This window comes from Trachypithecus francoisi, unplaced genomic scaffold (genome assembly GCF_009764315.1).
Source record: "Trachypithecus francoisi isolate TF-2019V2 unplaced genomic scaffold, Tfra_2.0 Lachesis_group10, whole genome shotgun sequence".
Classification (NCBI taxonomy): Eukaryota; Metazoa; Chordata; class Mammalia; order Primates; family Cercopithecidae; genus Trachypithecus; species Trachypithecus francoisi.
Window position 1 is genome coordinate 108100293 of NW_022681455.1, and position 18449 is coordinate 108118741.

Here is an 18449-nt window from a genome sequence, read left to right on the forward strand (position 1 = left end):
TTCACTCCTATATGGGTCAAGCAAGCCTTCTCTCTCCTGGATCACCCATCTTTCTTCCCCACTGTATCCCTCCCAACAGCACATAAACATGCTCTGGGAACCCTACCATCTTTATTATTTTTTGAGATGGAGTCTCCCTTTGTTGCCCAGGCTGGAGTGCTGTGGCGCAATCTTGGCTCTCTGCAACCTCTCCCTCCCGGGTTCAAGCAATTCTCCCGCCTCAGCCTCCCAAGTAGCTGGGATTATAGGCACGTGCCACCATGCCCAGCTAATTTTTGTATTTTTAGTGGAGACGAGGTTTCACTATATTGGCCAGGCTGGTCTCGAACTCCTGACCTCAAGTGATTCACCTGCCTTGGCCTCCCAAAGTGCCAGGATAACAGGCGTGAGCCACCGCACCCGGCCCGTACCATCTTTTAAAACATCTCTTCTATCTATTATCTATCCCCAAACTTATCTGGTCCCTTCACAGCAAAACCTCTCCCAAATTGCATACATGTGCTGTCTCCATTTCCTCACTTTCCTCGTCACTCTTCAACCCTATCCGGTCAGGTCCACCTCCCTGATATACCCACATCAATCAAGCCAAGGCCATCAGTGACATTCTCCAGTGACTTGCAAGGTGACCCAATCCAATAGCCATATCTCTGGCCCAAGTTTATCACACTGCTCAGCGGATGCCTCCTACCTGAAACCTTCTCTGCCCAGGGATTCCACAACTTAGGGCTAGATTTCATGACTTCCTAGATGCTCCCTTTCAGACTCCTTCTCCATTACCCTCCCAATATTGGAATGCCCCAGGATTTGGCTATGGAATTTCTCTTCACTCTTTCCTTCAAGCCAAGCCAAGGGTCGTAAACTGACAGCTCATCTGTGTGGTTTAATCAGCTCATGAAGTTTAAAAGCATCTGATTCAGTTGCTAACATCTAAAAACTCTGGAGATTTGACATCTTACAGATTTTTTTATTCCTTTAGGGAAAAAAAACCAGAGTATCTGTTATTGGGCCAGCATTCTCACAACGGAACGGTCAGCTGGATGGGACAGAAGCTGCTCCCTAGATGCTGGGTCCAATTGATATCTAATGGAAGAATCATATTCCCTGCAAGTACCAAAAGGCTCTCCTCCCAGAGCCACCAGCACCTTGCAGTCAGTTCTTGGTCAACTTGACTGCAGGTTGGGAAGGGTCCGTAGGCGCCTCCTGGGGAGGGGTGGGACTGAATGCCTCCGCTCACAGAGAACAGCTCTCCCGTACAGACCAGAAATGTACGTTTCCACAGAATTACACAGTGCTAAATACAGAAAGACCTTTCGGTAAATAAGGCGACTGCTATGATCGTGTTAAAGCATCAAGTCTGGTCTTCCGCTGCCTCTCCGGGCTGAGGTGGCTTGGGGACACCCAGAGGAAGCCCTCCCACTCTTCTCTCGCACCCGCTTTTAGGTGACCCTCTTCTAGGGCAAAGAGATCATCAAAAGCCTCTGAGCAAGGACAGCCCTTCCAGCCGTCGCTCGCGGGGACGGAGCTAGGAGCGCGCGGGAACCGACCCGGCCTTACTCGGTGGCGGGCAGCTGTGAGACGTTCGGAAGGCGGGTCGGGCCTGGCTGGGGCGGAGACTGGGCGGGGCCGGGCCCGGGCCCGGGAGCCTCCTCTGCTCCACTGGCCGGCCCCGCGCGCGCTTCCTCCAGCCACCCCCCATTTCCCCAACCCTGTACGGGTTCAGGGGGCCGGAGACAGCAGCTGGGGAATCAGGTCAAGCGGACTGGATCCGGCACCGCCCAGGGGCGGCGGCCTCCGCCCAGGAAGCCCCACCCAGCGGGAGCCGGGACGCCGCGGCGCCGGCAGAGCCCACGCGCGACCCGGCGAGGGCGCGGAAGGGCGCGTGCAGCGTGACGACGCGACTCGCGGCGCGTCCCGTGACGCCATCGCGCCCGCTTTTGAAAGTTGGCGCCCGGGGCCGCCTCCCATGCTGCCCTGCGCCAACCCCTCCCCTCACCTTTCCTCCCCCGCCCTCTACTTGCCGCCCGGCCGGCCCCCCCACCCGTCCCTTCCCTTATCAGCACCCGCGGCCCCGGCAGCGCCGACGCAGGCGCACTGCACCGCGCCGCCGCCATTTTGTGTCCGAGCCTGTGGAGCGATTAAACCGTGCGCGGAGCTGCTTCTTTGGCGGCAGCGGCGGCGGCGGTAGCCGGTGCGGACGCGCGGAGCTCGCCGGAGACGCTGGGTGGCCGGAGCCGTGGAGCGGCGGCGGAGCGGGCGCCGCGGGGGGTGTGGCGCGGAGGTAAGGGGGCCCGGGGTGGAGGAGGTTTCGCGGGCCGCCTCTAGGTGTCACGATGGGGCCGCTCCGGTCGGCGCTGGCTGCAGCCCGGCGCCAGCGCCGCCGCCGGGGGGTGTTTGTCTCCCTCTACCGTCCCTGCTGCGGCGCGGCCGCCGCCATTGCCCGTCGCCGCCGTGGCCTGGCCGCCCCCCACCCCCACGCCCGCCCGCTAGGCCTCCCTCCTGGCAGCGCGCTAGGCCTTGGGCGGCGGCAGAGGCAGAGGCCCGCGCGCCCGGCGACTCCATTTTCCTTCCTTTGTCTCTGCCCTCGAGGCCGGTTCTTGGCCGGCCGATCGCCCGGCCGCGGCCCGCCCTCTGTCCTGTGTCCTCCGCCCCTCCCGTGGCGGGTGGCCCCAGCTGAGACGCTATCTCCGCGTCCCGGCTTCGGCGCCCGCCTAGCTCAAGGGTTCGGACCCACTGCCGCCGCGCGCTCAACCAGGTCCCGGTGCCGTATGGGTGTCGGGCCCTGGCCGTCGCGTCTCGGGCTGCCCCTCCTCCAGCCCGCCCCGTCCCCGGAACCTACCCTGCCGCCCTGCGTGCCTCCCCAGCTGCTTGGCTGCTCGGCGGTCGCTCCCAGTCCGCGCGTCGCCGCCGCTGGTCTCCGTCTCCGCCGAGTGGCGCAGGCGGCGCTGCAGCGGCTGCGAGCAGAGGGACCCCAGAGCTGCCGAGAGCTCCCTCTGCAAGGCTGGCTGAGCTGCTCGCACCTCTACGCCGCCTGAGCGGGCGGGGGGACGCGCGCTCGCCGCCCCCGCTGCGCCCCCAAACTCGCGCCCGGGCTCCTGGCCGGACCCAACTGGTGCGGGCCCCCCTCGGTGGGCGGAAAAGATGCGAGTTCCGCACCAAGTAGTTTTTATCCAGCCGGGTTCGGACTCCCCAGCCCCTTGGAGAGATGGCAACCTGACTGTGCGCTCAGAGATCTCAAAGGGACTGAAACTTAAATTTCACTCTGATCTCAAGAGACGTGACAAATTTCTGAATTTGGGAGTATGGGCTAAGTCCTTAGAGTTTCCCTCCCGCTTTAAAATGTCCTCACTAACTTAGTACCTGATGCTCTAGGGCTAGGCGAAGGCGGTTCTGCCCCGGGATTGTGCAACTCGATCTAGAGCGCCAGTAGGGCAGAATGAATTTATTCTTGACTGGTAATTTGCCCATACGATGAAATATGAGGGTTGATGTTGTAATTGAATCCTGGGTCACTTGCTGCAGATGGTTTATAAATATCTACGCCTAATGTAACTACTGTTTAGTAGGAGACTTCCTGTAGCCCCGAGTTCAGCGTTAAGTAAACATTCGCATACGTAGTCTTCATACTTTGAGTTTCGATCAACTAGGAAAGTTAAAACTCCAAGTCCGCATAGGTGGGAAAGGAAGTTAAACAGGGCATATATTTAAATTTATTCGGTCCTTAAGTTTTCTTTCTTCACTAAAAAGCTTCCCGTTGAATTGCGGGAGTCTTTTGCTTTTCCTTAAATATTCTAGTGCCTTAATATAATTCAGTGCAGCAGTTGATGTATGAGTTCGGGTTGTTTTGGAGAGAAAAAAGTCTGGATTAACATCTTTTTAGGAAGGAAGCTATGTTAAGTTTATGAAGAAATTAAACAGCCTGATCCTAACCAAAGTTGTCCAGTCCACTGTATGTAATCTCAATCTGCAGCTCCTCAGTGCAGTCCTCTTCTTAGGAACGCTTTCTACGTCTCCTTTTGGAACCCTGCAGTATGTTCCTGCTGCCCCTCTTCCTCAATAAAATTGGATTGAGTAAATGCAGTAGCGTTGATTGATAGTTAGACTTGGGAATAGAATCACCTTTAATTATCTAATATATTAGTCCAATTGTGTAATTTGTTGCATTCTTTTGTGACTTTGTGTTCCTTTTGAAATTGTGGTTAAGTGGCATGTTTTATTTAAGCTCAACATTGAGTTAAAAATTAAAATACAGCAGGTGTGTAATTGAGCCAGGAGTAAAGCTTGTTTTCCCAGGTTAGTACTGTGCTCCATAGACCATATTTTACTTCTTGGTTTGGTTGTTTCATATGCAGTCATCGGCTTCTTGGGTTTATATATCATTTATGCTGTTTTAATGGAATAGACCTTTTCCACATAGTTGCTATCCTTTGAAATTCCCATATGCCAGGAATCATACTTTGTTGTGTTTTTGTTAGAAAACTAAATCTACAGAGAGAATAAATTGAGGATGAATTGATATGTCAGGGTAACCCAGAAGACTTTTTTTTTTTTTTTTTTTTTTTTTTGAGGTGGAGTCTCACTCTGTCGCCTAGGCTGGAGCGGCAGTGGTGTGATCTTTTCTCACTGCAACCTCCACCTCCCTCCACCTCCCGGATTCAAGCAATTCTCCTGTCTCCACCTCCCAAGTAGCGGGAATTACAGGCCCGCGCCACCACACCCGGCTAATTTTTGTATTTTTAGTAGAGACGGGGGTTTCACAATGTTGGCCAGGCTGGTCTCGAACTTCTGACCTCAGATGATCCACCCGCCTCCACCTCCCAAAGTGCTGGGATTACAGGCATGAGCCATATCGCCAGCCCAGGACCTATTATTTAAATCAGTGATAGGAGGATGATTAAAACAGGAATGTTTGCTTACATAAGAAAATACTGTCTATTTAAGAGTAGTTCTGGCTAGGTGCAGTGGCTCACACCAGTAATCCCAACACTTTGGGAGGCCGAGGCAGGTGAATCACGAGGTCAGGAGATTGAGACCATCCTGACTAACACGATAAAACCCTGTCTCTACTAAAAATACAAAAAATTAGTCAGGCATGGTGGCACGCACCATAGTCCAAGCTACTAGGGAGGCTGAGGCAGGAGATTCGCTTGAACCTAGAAGGTGGAGGTTGCAGTGAGCCCAGATTGTGCCACAGCACTCCAGTCTGGGCAACAGAGCGAGACTCCATCTCAAAAAAAAAAAGAATACTTGTAAAGGTTAACTTTAGCGGGATCCATTCAACCTATGTAAGAATTTAGAAGGTGAAGTTATCCTTAAGATGCATTCAAATTCTAAAAGCTTTAGGGTTTTATTTTAAAGTATACATGCAAATGAGGGCACTCATCTGAGACTTGTGAGTGGCTTGGGGAGTTCCTTGGTGGAAGCCACTTGTGGCTGACTTAAGGCTGTGGGGTGGAATCTTGGGCAGAGCCTTGTAGGCTGGTGCTTGCTGGCCAAAAGTCACCTCTAGAGACTTTTTTTGCTTCGGGGATGCTGCTGCTGTTGCAACCACTCCACATCATCTATGTTATAGAATCCACCTAATTTTTTTAAACTAGACTGTCTGCCTGCCTAATTTACCTGTCTTGGCTCCAGATGACTGTTTTGCCAAAAATTAGACCCCTCTTCAAACAACTCAGATGCATTATGATTTAAAAAAGAACAGTGATGGCAAATAATGTATAACTTTGAAGACCATGGTTCTCAACTGATGTATAGATTTGTAGGTGGGACATGGTGGCTCACACCTGTAATCCCAGCACTTTGGGAGGCTGAGGCGGGCGGATCACCTGAGGTCAGGAGTTTGAGACCAGCCTGGCCAACATGGTGAGACCCCATCTCTACTAAAAACACAAAAAATAGCTGGGCGTGGTGGCATGTGTCTGTAATCCCAGCTACTCAGGAGGCTGAGGCAGGAGAATCCCTTGAACCGGGGAGGCAGAGGTAGCAGTGAGTCGAGATCGCACCATTGCACTCCAGCCTGGTTGACAGAGTGAGACTCTGTCTCAAAAAAAAAAAAAAAAAAAAAAGATTTGTCTTGTCTTACCACATTTATTTTGTTGTTGTTGTGGGTTTTTGTTTTTTTTTTTCTTGAGATGGAGTCTCGATCTGTCTTCCAGGCTGGAGTGCAGTGGCATGATCTCGGCTCTCTGCAAGCTCTGCTTCCTGGGTTCACACCATTGTCCTGCCTCAACCTTCTGAGTAGCTGGGAGGACTACAGGCGCCCACCACCATGCCCGGCTAATGTTTTGTATTTTTAGTAGAGACCGGGTTTCACCGTGTTAACCAGGATGGTTTCGATCTCCTGACCTGGTGATCTGCCTGCCTTGGCCTCCCAAAGTTCTGAGATTACAGGTGTGAGCCACCACGCCCAGCCTGTGGGGTTTTTTTGTTTTGTTTTGTTTTGTTTGTTTGTTTGTTGTTGAGACGGAGTCTTTTTTCTTGAGATGGAATCTCGCTGTGTCGCCCAGGCTGGAGTGCAGTGGCCGGATCTCAGCTCACTGCAAGCTCCGCCTTCCGGGTTTACGCCCTTCTCCTGCCTCAGCCTCCCAGGTAGCTGGGACTACAGGCGCAGCCACCTCGCCCAGCTAGTTTTTCGTTTTTTTTTTTTTTAGTAGAGACTGGGTTTCACTGTGTTAGCCAGGATGGTCTCGATCTCCTGACCTCGTGATCTGTCTCGGCCTCCCAAAGTGCTGGGATTACAGGCTTGAGCCACCGCGCCCGGCCTTTTGTTTTTTTTAAGACAGGGTCTTGCTTTTTTACCTAGGCTGGAGTGCAGTGGTGTGATCACAGCTCACTGCAGCATCCACCTCCCTAGCTCAAATGATCCTGCCACCTCAGCTTCCTGGGTAGCTGGGACTAATTTTTTCTAGAGACAGGTTTTTGCCATGTTGCCTACCTAGGCTGGTCTCAAACTCGTGTGCTCAAGCAATCTGTCTGCCTTGGCCTCCCAAAGTTCTGGGATTAGGTGTGAACCACCGTGCCCAGCCCATTTTTTTTTTAAACACCTGTAAACTTTATGTAGTCTGTCTTTGTATCTTCCCTGCTAGTATCTTTGTGCATTTTCTCAGTGATTTAATATTTGAATGCAAAGGTGTGGCACTGCATATAGACTGCCAAAATACAGTCCAAAGATCAGAGTTAGGATGATATTATTTCACACTTGATCCTTGTTTTTAGTCACTCTTGGAATTTCCAGGGGCAGAAAATTTCATTCCCTTTGAGGTATGCTAGTAATAATAATGGACTTCGATACAGAAGTGTTGCTTGGACTAACTACGCTAATCACCTATTTCTGTTACTAAAAATTGTCTCTCAACAGAGGAGACTAGCTTCATCTAAGAGAGTATCATATCAGTTAGTTTTCTGGAGTTTAGCTAATTGTGAGATGGATTTCCTCTTAGAAGATGTACCTCATATGCCAAATTGTTTGGAAACTTTTTTTAAAATACATTTTAATTGAGGCAGGATCTTACTCTGTTGCCCAGGTTAGAGTGCAGTGGCATGATCATAGCTCACTGCAGCCTTGAACTCCTGGGCTCAAGCAGTCTTCCTGCTGCAGCCTCCCAAGTAGCTGATACTATTGGCATGTGCCACCATGCCCAGCTGATTTTTTAAAATTTTTTTGTAGAGACAGGATCCTATTATGTTGCTCAGGCTGGTCTTGAACTCCTGGGCTCAAGCAAGTCTCCCACCTCAGCTTCCCAAAGTGTTGACATTACAGCTGTGAGACACCATACTGGGCTTTTTTTTTTTTTTTGAGACAGGTTGTCACCCTGTTGCCCACACTGCAGTGCAGTGGTGTGATCATGGCTCACTGCAGCCTTGTCCCCCACCTCCCCCAAGTGATCCTCCGACCTCAGCCTTCCAAGTAGCTGGGACCACAGGCACACAACACCATGCCTGACTTTTATATACATATGTGTATATATATATGTATGTATGTATATATTTTTTAAGATGGAATTTGCTCAGTCGCACAGGCTGGAGTGCAGTGGCATATTCTGGGCTCAGTGCAAACTCGGCCTCCCAGGTTCAAGTGATTCTCCTGCTTCAGCCTCGCAAGTAGCTGGGATTACAGGTGCCTGTCACCGTGTCCAGCTAATTTTTGTATTTTTAGTAGAGACAGGATTTCACCATGTTGGCCAGGTTGGTCTGGAACTCCTGATCTCAGGTTATCCACCCACCTCAACCTCCCAAAGTGCTCGGACTGCAGACGTGAGCCACCGTGCCTGGCCTTTTTTTTTCTTCTTCTTCCTTGAGACGAAGTCTTGCTCCCAGGCTGGAGTGCAGTGGCGCGATGATGGCCCACTGCAACCTCCGTCTCCCAGGTTCGACCAGTTCTCCTGCCTCAGCCTCCTGAGAAGCTGGGATTACAGGTGTGTGCCACCATGCCCAGCTAGTTTTTGTATCTTTAGTAGAGACCGGGTTTTTTCACCACGTTGGCCAGGGTGGTCTTGAACTCCTAACCTCATGATCCACCTGGCTCAGCCTCCCAAAGTGCTGGGATTACAGGCATGTGCCACGGTGCCCCAACTGGCTTCAAACTCCTAGGCTTGAGCAGTCCTCTACCATGGACTCCCAAAGTGCTGGGATTGCTGGTGTGAGCCATCACACCTGGCCATATTATTTGGAAACTTTTTTTTTTTTTTTTGGGACTGAGTCTTGCTCTGTCATCCAGGCTGGAGTGCAGTGGTACGATCTCGGCTCACTGAAACCTCCGCTTCCTGGGTTCAAGCAATTCTTCTGCCTCAGCCTCCTCAGTAGCTGGGATAACAGGCGTGCACCACTATACCTGGCTAATTTTTGTGTTTTTATAGTAGAGACAGGGTTTCACCATGTTGGTCAGGCCGGTCTCGAACCCTTGACCTCGTGATCCGCCCGCCTTGGCTTCCCAAAGTGCTGGGATTACAGGTGTGAGCCACCTTGCCCGGCCTATTTGGAAACACTTAGTTCAAATTTAGCTGTTTATTTCACTTGGGATTTTCTTTTTTTCTTTCTTTGAGACAGAGTCTCTGTCGCCAGGCTGGAATGCAGTCGCACGATCTTGGCTCACTGCAACTCTGCCTCCTGGGTTCAAATGATTCTCCTGCCTCAGCCTCCTGAGTATGAGTAGCTAGGGCTACAGGCTCGCACCACCATGCCCAGCTAATTTTTGTATTTTTAGTAGAGACAGGGTTTCACTATGTTGGCCAGGATGGTCTCAATTTCTTGACCTGGTGATCTGCCCACCTTGGCCTCCCAAAGTGCTGGGATTACAGGTGTGCGCCATTCATTATGCCTGGCCTGGGATTTGCTTTTTTTTTTTTTCTTTCTATAGACATAGGTTCCACTCTACCTTTGCTCGAAACTTGACAGTTCATTTTGTAATTTAGGGTGAAAAGATGCCATCTGACAAAGTATTCCATTATTTGACTAAAAAAACGGTTTCATTGCTCTGCTTCTAGGATTTTCAAAGCCCAATAAAAGCTCCTCCTGCCAGTTTTTTTAAGACGGAATCTTGCTCTGTTGCCCAGGCTGGAGTACAGTGGCATGATCTCGGCTCACTCCAACCTCCAGCTCCTGGATTCAAGCAGTTCTCCTGCCTCAGCCTCCTGAGTAGCTGGGATTACAGGTGTGCGCCACCACGCCTGGCTAATTTTTGTACTTTTAATAGAGATGGGGTTTTACCATGTAGGTCAGGCTGTTCTCAAACTCCTAACCTCAGGTGACCACCCACCTTACTCGGCCTCATCAGTTATCTTACTAAACTGGAAAGCATAGCCTTTAGTTGTGGCATGAACAAACTTAATCAGTAAGACTGCTACTTGCTGAAGATACGGAAATAGACTGTTAGAGGGCTATTACTGCAGCCATAAGAATTATTATTATTGTTAATTATTTATTTTTTTTTGAGACAGAGTCACACTCTGTTGCCCAGGCTGGAATGCAGTGGCATGATCTCGGCTCACTGCAAGCTCCGCCTCCTGGGTTCATGCCATTTTCCTGCCTCAGCCTCTCGAGTAGCTGGGACTACAGGCACCTGCCACCATGCCCGGCTAATTTTTTTTTTTTTTGAGATGGAATCTCACTCTGTCGCCCAGGCTGGAGTGCAGTGCGGTGCAATGGTGCGATCTCGGCTCACTGCAAGCTCTGCCTCCCGGGTTCACACCATTCTCCTGCCTCAGCCTCGCCAGCAACTGGGACTACTGGCGCACGCCGCCACACCCAGCTAATTTTTGTATTTTTAGTAGATACGGGGTTTCACCTTGTTAGCCAGGATGGTCTCGATCTCCTGACCCTGTGATCCCCCTGCCTCGGCCTCCCAAAGTGCTGGGATTACAGGCGTGAGCCACCTCATCCGGCCTAATTTTTTTTTTTTTTTGTATTTTTAGTAGAGATGGGGTTTCACCATGTTAGCCAGGATGGTCTTGATCTCCTGACCTCGTGATCCACCTGCCTTGGCCTCCCAAAGTGCTGGGATTACAGGCGTGAGGCCCCGCACCCGGCCAAGAATTAATTTTTTGGTATTTTGAGTGTGTGTGCCGTTATTTGGTTCCAATATTGCAGTGGAGTTTGTTGTTGTTGTTGTTGTTTTGGTAGGGACAAGATCTCTCACTTTGTCAAGCAGGCTGGAATGCAGTGGCACAGTCTCAGCTCACTACAGCCTCAAACTCCTGGGCGAGTCTCCCACCCTGGGTTCCCAAAGTGTTAGGATTACTGGTGTGAGCCTAGAGTACCATTTTACTACTTACAAATCTTTAGTCATTTATATATTTAGCAAATGTGTGGAAAAATAAGTGAATGTTTCGTTATTGGCTTGATGGTGGACATTTATGGAATGGCTCGATTAGTGACATGACATTAACAGGTGTTTTGTTTCTTTCCCAATTTTTTCTGTCTTCAGTTTTCCCTCATTTTATTTTTCATAATATATGTGTATTTGTATGAATTGAGTGTTTCACAAAATGATTTATGCTTTTCTTTTAGAATGATTACGGACCTGAAGCCAAAGAACAAGATGCACTAGTGGATGGATTGCTGACCAGGGGCTTGAGAGCTGGGTTCGGTTTTCCCTCCTCAAACTGACTTTGCAGCCACGGAGAGGTAAGTGCTATTTCCATTTTTTTCTATCTTAAAAATGGTAGTAATATAGCCCTCCTGGAGTTGGAGGATTTGTTGGCTAATTCTTGGGTATAGAGGATGCAGGATATCAGGTGATGAAGAGCATACAGCCTTCATAATCAGAGTCCTGGGTTTGAAACTCTTAACAACGATGTATTAGCTGGGTAATATGAGGCAAGTTACTTTAACCTGTCTACTCCTGTAGTCCTCACTTGTGAGAGAATACCACCACCAATGTCAGAGACTATTCTCAGATTTAATGAGAATGTGTTTTGTAAAGCGTTAAGTACTATTCTGAACATGTACATAGAAAGATTTCAGGAAATTGTGGGTTTTTTTTCTGTAGAAACCCTTGAAATGTATATTTTGATCATTGGCCAATGAACTGAAAAGAAAGTCCATGATCTGTGGCTACTTGTAATTTTGATGAGAAACAGATGGAATCCTGTTAGTGGGGAACCTGGTATCCTGGATAAAAATTGTCATAATTTGAGTTAGCCTAGCTTATTGCCCATTTTGCATCAGAGTGACAATAATTATTAATTTAATTTGGCCTATAATTTCTGCTATAAAATATAATGGATATTATATGGAACTTGGAACAGGCCTCTTATAAATATTGGGATCTGCTATGCTTTAGGATCTCATAAACAACAAAGTGGGATTTTGGTTGTAAAAATTCTCTCTTCTCACAGTATCAGAAAGCACATCCTTTTTAGACCCTAGAAAAATGTGAAAATAATTTAATTGTACATGTGTAATGGCAAAAAGGAATGTAGAAGTGGAAATTACAAATGCCAAGATTAGATAAGCTTATATGAATGAATCATCTAAATGATTACTGAGATTTTTCTTACAAGCTCTGCCTGGAGCAAATAAAGAGAAGGGAATAGGAATGAAAGTTTGTTATTCTTCAAGCCTTTATTTTCCAAATGGGCAACTTGTTTTCCTGCTAGATGGGAAGTACAAGGTCTGTGGTAGTATTCTGTCACTCCAGAAATAACTTATGCCCTGCAGGTTCTTTCAGGAGTGTTGACACTGAGTGCATACTAATAAGTTGCTGAAAAAAGAAATAATGCTGATTTAAAAACTATTGAGAAATCTAACCTTTAAGAGTTTAGGGAATGGGTTTATAGGAACACGTTAATCACTTTCAAGTGTTATGACTAGCTTAATTGCTTAGATCCCTGTTTCTCAAATTGGGGATATGAATACTCTTAGGGAATCAGGTGGTATGATTTCGGGTTACTTGGAGTCACAAGATAGACATGACCTGTCTTCTTAGAACTTCAGTTATGCTTATTGAGGAGGTGCTGAGTTAAGTAATTTAACTGGTAAGTGATTAAATACTAAATATTGGCCGATCACGGTGGCTCACACCCAGTACTTTGGGAGGCCAAAGCAGGCGGATCACTTAAGGTCAGGAGTTCCAGACCAGCCTGGCCAACATGGTGAAACCCCATCTCAACTAAAAATACAAAAACTAGCCGGGTGTGGTGGTGGGTGCCTGTAATCTCAGCTACTTGGGAGGCTGAGACAGGAGAATTGCTTAAACCTGGGAGGCGGAGGTTACAGTGAGCCAGGATTGTGCCACTGCACTCCACTCTGGATGACAGAGTGACTTTGTCCGCCTCCCCTCCCCCCCCAAAAAAAAGGCTGGGCGCGGTGGCTCATGCCTGTAATCCCAGAACTTTGGGAGGTCGAGGTGGGTGGATCACGAGGTCAGGAGTTCGAGACCAACCTGGCCAACATGGTGAAACCCCATCTCTACTAAAAATATAAAAAATTAGCTGGGTGTAGTGGCGGGCACCTGTAATCCCAGTTTCTTGGGAGTCTGAGGCAGGAGAATTGCTCAAACCCAGGAGGCGGAGGTTGCAGTGAGCCGAGATCACTGCACTCCAGCCCAGGCAACAGAGCGAGACTGTCTCAAAAAAACAACAACAACAATTAGCTGGGTGTGGTAGTGCGTGCCTGTAATCCCAACTACTCGGGAGGCTGAGGCAGGAGAGTCGCCTGAACCAGGAGGCAGGCAGAGGTTGCAGTGAGCCAAGATCACGCCACTGCACTCCAGCCTGAGTGACAGAGCAAGACCCTGTCTCAAAAATATGTATATATATTAAATATTGTTATATTAAAACAGACATTTTTGGAGCAGAATGAAAACTGTATGATTAAGATAACACAGGTCTTCAACAAAATGAGGCATGAGTACCTGAGGGTGAGAAGTTCTCTTTGTATTGGTTCTATAGTGGATATGTTTGAGAAGCAATACATTTGAGCTATAGAACAGCTCTGCTATCCTCTTTACTTTGTCCTTGTCATACTTGTGTAGGGAAAAACTCTCAAGCCCAGGTTTTTCCTTTGCTTTCACACAACAACCACCATCAACACAAAAGAAGACTTATGTGACTGGGCTCAGTGGCTCAGCCTGTAATCCCAGCACTTTGGGAGGCTGAGGTGGGCAGATCGCAAGGTCAAGAGATCGAGACCATCCTGACCAACATGGTGAAATCCCGTCTCTACTGAAAATACAAAAATTAGCCGGGCATGGTGGTGCACACCTGTAGTCCCAGCTACTCGGGAGGCTGAGGCAGGAGAATCGCTTGAACCCGGGAGGCGGAAGTTGCAGTGAGCCGAGATCATGCCACCGTACTCTGGCCTGGCGACAGGGTGAGACTCCATCTCAAAAAAAAAAAAAAAGAAAGAAAACTTTCGTGACCAAAGATGGGGTGGAGGGATTTTCCCCACACACCAAACGGTGGATACCAGCTAGGTGTCCTCCAATTCAGTTCCAACACCATCTACCCAAGATGGTGTCAGATCCCACACGCTTAGGGTTCAGTCCCATCCGTCCGTCCTACCAGTCACAAGCCCAGTCCTTCAGAGCTTCTGACCAACTGGCTTCAAGTTGAGATTCCCACGACCTCTTTCTTGGGTTCCATTAATTTGCTAGAGCAGTTCACAGTCCTCAAGGAAACACTTCTTTAGATTTGCCAGTTTGTTAAGAAGATTACTTTATTTATTTATTTTTGAGACAGTCTCACTGCATTGCCCAGGCTGGAGTGCAGTGGCGTGATCTCTGCTCACTGCCAACTTCCCCGTCCCAGATTCAAGCGATTCTCCTGCCTCAGTCTCCCGAGTAGCTGGGATTACAGGCGTCTACCCCCATGCCCAGGTAATTTTGGTATTTTTAGTAGAGATGGGGTTTTGCCATGTTGGCCAGGCTGGTCTCAAACTCCTGACCTCAGGTGATTCACCCAATTCGGCCTCCCAGAGTGCTGGGATTATAGGCATGCACCACCACACCCAGCCAAAAGCATCTATTCTTTTTCTTTTTTTGAGATGGAGTCTTGCTCTGTTGCCCAGGCTGTAGTGCAGTGGTAAAATCTTGGCTCACTGCAAGCTCTGCCTCCCAGGTTCATACCATTCTCCTGCCTCAGCCTCCCGAGTAGCTGGGACTACAGGCGCCCACTGCCATGCTTGGCTAATTTTTGTATTTTTATCAGAGATGGGGTTTCACCTTGTTACCCAGCATGGTCTCGATCTCCTGACCTCGTGATCTGTCCACCTCGGCCTCCCAAAGTGCTGGGATTACAGGCATGAGCCACTGTGCCCGGCCAAAAGCATCTACTCTTTTTTTTTTTTTTGAGACAGAGTCTTGCTCTGTTGCCCAAGATGGAGTGCTGTGGCGTGATCTCAGCTCACTGCAAGCTCTGCCTCTTGGGTTCACACCATTCTCCTGCCTCATCCTCCCGGGTAGCTGGGACTACAGGCACCCACCACCATGCCCGGCTACTTTTTTGTTTTTTTTGTATTTTTAGTAGAGACAGGGTTTCACCGTGTTGGCCAGGATGGTGTCAATCTCTTGACCTCGTGATCCGCCCGCCTCGGCCTCCCAAAGTGCTGGGATTACAGGTGTGAGCCACCACACCTGGCCAAAAAACATCTATTCTTAACTGTGTGTTTTACAATTACTAAGTTTTTTTTTTTTGTTTTTTTTTGTTTTTTTTTTGAGACGGAGTCTCACTCTGTTGCCCAGGCTGGAGTGCAGTGGCGCGATCTTGGCTCACTGCAAGCTCCACCCCCCAGGTTCACGCCATTCTCCTGCCTCAGCCTCCTGAGTAGCTGGGATTACAGGCGCTCGCCCCCACACCCAGCTAATTTTTTGTATTTTTAGTAGAGGTGGAGTTTCACTGTGGTCTCGATCTCCTGACCTCGTGATCTGCCCACCTCGGCCTCCCAAAGTGCTGGTATTACAGGTGTGAGCCACCACGCCCGGCCCAGTATTGTAAGTGGCATTTAAGAATTACATTTTCTCCATATGTCCTTGTGGGTAGAGATAAAAAAAAGAATTACATTTTCTTTAGTCACGAGTCCTGGTGCATGCCTGTAATCCTAGCTATTCAGGAGGCTGAGGCAGTAGGATCGACTGAGCTCAGGAGGTCAAGGTTGCAGTGAGCCATGGTCCCACCACTTCTTTTCAGCCTGGGTGACAGTAAGACCCTGTCTCGATAAACAAATAAGTAAGAATTAAGTTTTCTGAGGCTGGACGTGGTGGCTCATGCCTATAATCCCAGCACTTTAGGAGGCTGAGGCGGGTAAATCACTTAAGGCCAGGAGTTCGAGACCAGCCTGGACAACATGGCAAAACCTTGTCTCTACTGAAAATACAAAAATTAGCTTGGTGTGGTGGCTCATGCTGTGATCCCAGCTACTCAGGTGGCTGAGGCACAAGAATTGCTTGAATCCAGGAGGTGAAGGTTGCAGTGAGCCGAGATTGCACCACTTCATTCCAGCCTGGGTGGCAGAGCAAAAATTTGTCTTTAAAAGAAAAAAAGAAAAAACACATTTTCTATATCGATAGTGCCCGTTCTTTGGATATGGGTTTTGTATTTGAACCTAGTTGATTCTGAATATACTGAAATGTGACTTTCTCTGAAATGATGTGAATTGAATCAACCCAGATGTGCCTGTCCTGCATCTGCAATATTTATGAAACACTTGTAATGTGCTCATTTTATACTTGAACACATGGCTTTCTACTCTGTGCCAGGTACTACACTAGGTGCTAGGGTTTCAAAGATGAATAAGAAAAGGAACCTTCTCCTGAGGATCTTAGGTAGACTGGGCAGGAGATCTGTATATAAGTGTCATTGGTGCTCTGATAAAAGTGTGTTCAGGGTGGGCTGGGCATGATGGCTCACACCTGTAATCCCAGCACTTCGGGAGGTCGAGGCGGGTGGATCACCTGAGGTCAGTAGTTCGAGACCAGCCTGGCCAACATGGTGAAACCCTGTCTCTACTAAAAATACAAAAATTAGCTGGGTGTGGTGGCGGGCACTTGTAATCCCAGCTACTCAGGAGGCTGAGGTGGGAGAATCCCTTGAATCTGGGAGGCGGAGGTTGCAGTGAGCCAATACTGTGCCATTGCCTTCCAGCCTGGGTGAAAGAGCGGAACTCAGTCTCCCAGAAAAAAAAAAGTGTTCAGGGTGTAGGGAGAGATTGTCAGTTACCCGAGTTTGGGAAAGATATTAGGAAAGACTTTCTGAAGAAGAGGCCCTGATCTGGGTGTAACAGGAAATGCAAAAGAAGCATAAATTTGATTTTAATCCTATTAGGACACCAAGTCCTGGCCATGCAGCTTAATAGCTATATGGCCTCGGGCAAGTCTACTAGAGCTGACTTCCTTGGGCTTCCCTTTCCTCTTTATTTTTGAAATGGAGTCTCGCTGTGTCGCCAGGCTGGAGTGCAGTGGTGCGATCTCGGCTCACTGCAACCTCCGCTTCCTGGATTCAACCGATTCTCCTGCCTCAGCCTCCTGAGTAGCTGGGACTACAGGCGCGCACCACTATGCCCAGCTAATTTTTGTATTTTTAGTAGATACAGGGTTTCGCTGTATTGGCCGGGCTGGTCTCAAACTCCTGACCTCAGGTGATCCTCCCACCTCGGCCTCCCAAAGTGCTGGGATTACAAGCGTGAGCTACTGCACCAGGCCAAGTTGGTTATTGTATATATTTTGCATTAAACTGAACTTCGATGACCACCAGATAATACAGATGTTAATAAACTAAACAGAAATATTGTACCAGAGGAAAATGGGTTAGATTTATCAGAAAATCTGTGGAGCAGTGGAGAAGTGGGTAAGAGAACAAGGTCACATCGCATGTTGCGAGGGATATAAAACCCTAACCCATTTAAAAAGATGAATGCCAGCCTGGGCAACTTAGTGAGACCTTGTCTGTTAAAAAAAAAAAAGTAGCCAGGTGTGGTGGTGCACACCTGTAGTCTCAGCTACTTGGGAGGCTGAGATGGGAGGATCACCTGAGCCCAGGAGATTGAGGCTTCATGCACTCCAGCCTGAGTGACAGAGCGAGACTCTGCCTTAAAAAAAAAAAAAAAAAAAAAAAAAGAGGACTGTTAACCAGCAAAATGCTTATGAGAGAGGTTTTTTAATAGCATAGTACCAAAAAATTAATTATTATGGAATAGAAGTAAAGAAAATCCCGAACTAAAACCTGGCATATAGCAGAAGCTCAATAAGTAATTGTTTGGTTGAATAATGACCAGGGCAAAAGACTAAACAGACATGGAAATAATCAGTCAAAACTAGTAGTGTGAGGGTAGTTTGGTTTGGGGGTCACTTTTTGTTGGTTTTGTATAGTTTGTGTAATTTTTTAATGCAAATAAGTTTTTTTCTTTTCTTAAATTAGATTAAAGCAGAATTACCAAAATCTGGCTATAACAATATTTAACAATAGGGGACTGGTTAAATTATGGTACATCCCTATAATAGAATGTTGTGTAGTCATTATGTATAAAAAATATGTTGAAATGGCAAGATATTTGAAAAAAAGTACAGAAGAAAGCAGATTATCAACAATATGTATAGTATGATCTCATGCGAGAGTAAGTATGTGTATATATTGGGGAGGGGACTACGGATTTGGATATACGCCAGAATGTGTATATAAAATCTATAGGTAGGTTTCTTTAAGCTTTTCCTGTTGTCTGTATGCATAATTTCTAAAGGAAAAGGGAATGCAGTACAGTAGGAAGTAGCACTGAAACTTTCTGATAAAGATAATGAAATGGGCCGGGTGTAATGTCTCACACCTGTAATGGGCTGGGTGTAGTGTCTCACACCTGTAATCCCAGCACTTTGGGAGGCTGAGGTGGGCAGATTATGAGGTTAGGAGATCGAGACCATCCTGGCTAACACGGTGAAACCCTGTCTCTACTGAAAAGACAAAAATTAGCCAGGCGTGATGACGGGCGCCTGTAGTCCCAGCTACTCGGGAGGCTGAGGCGGG

The 18449-nt window shown here is 48.1% G+C and overlaps 1 protein-coding gene across 2 annotated transcripts in view; it reads left to right on the forward strand.

Moving 5' to 3' along the window:
* Window positions 1-866: 866 nt before the first annotated feature.
* The window catches only part of CTCF (CCCTC-binding factor), an 81775-nt gene continuing 64192 nt past the window's right edge, over window positions 867-18449 (forward strand). Inside the window, exons 1-2 of one of the 2 annotated variants that reach the window (XM_033219702.1) lie at window positions 867-2278; window positions 11005-11121. The gene's annotated coding sequence lies outside the window, so the exon portion shown is untranslated. The remainder of the gene's footprint in view (window positions 2279-11004; window positions 11122-18449) is intronic. The other variant, XM_033219701.1, reaches the window with a different exon arrangement.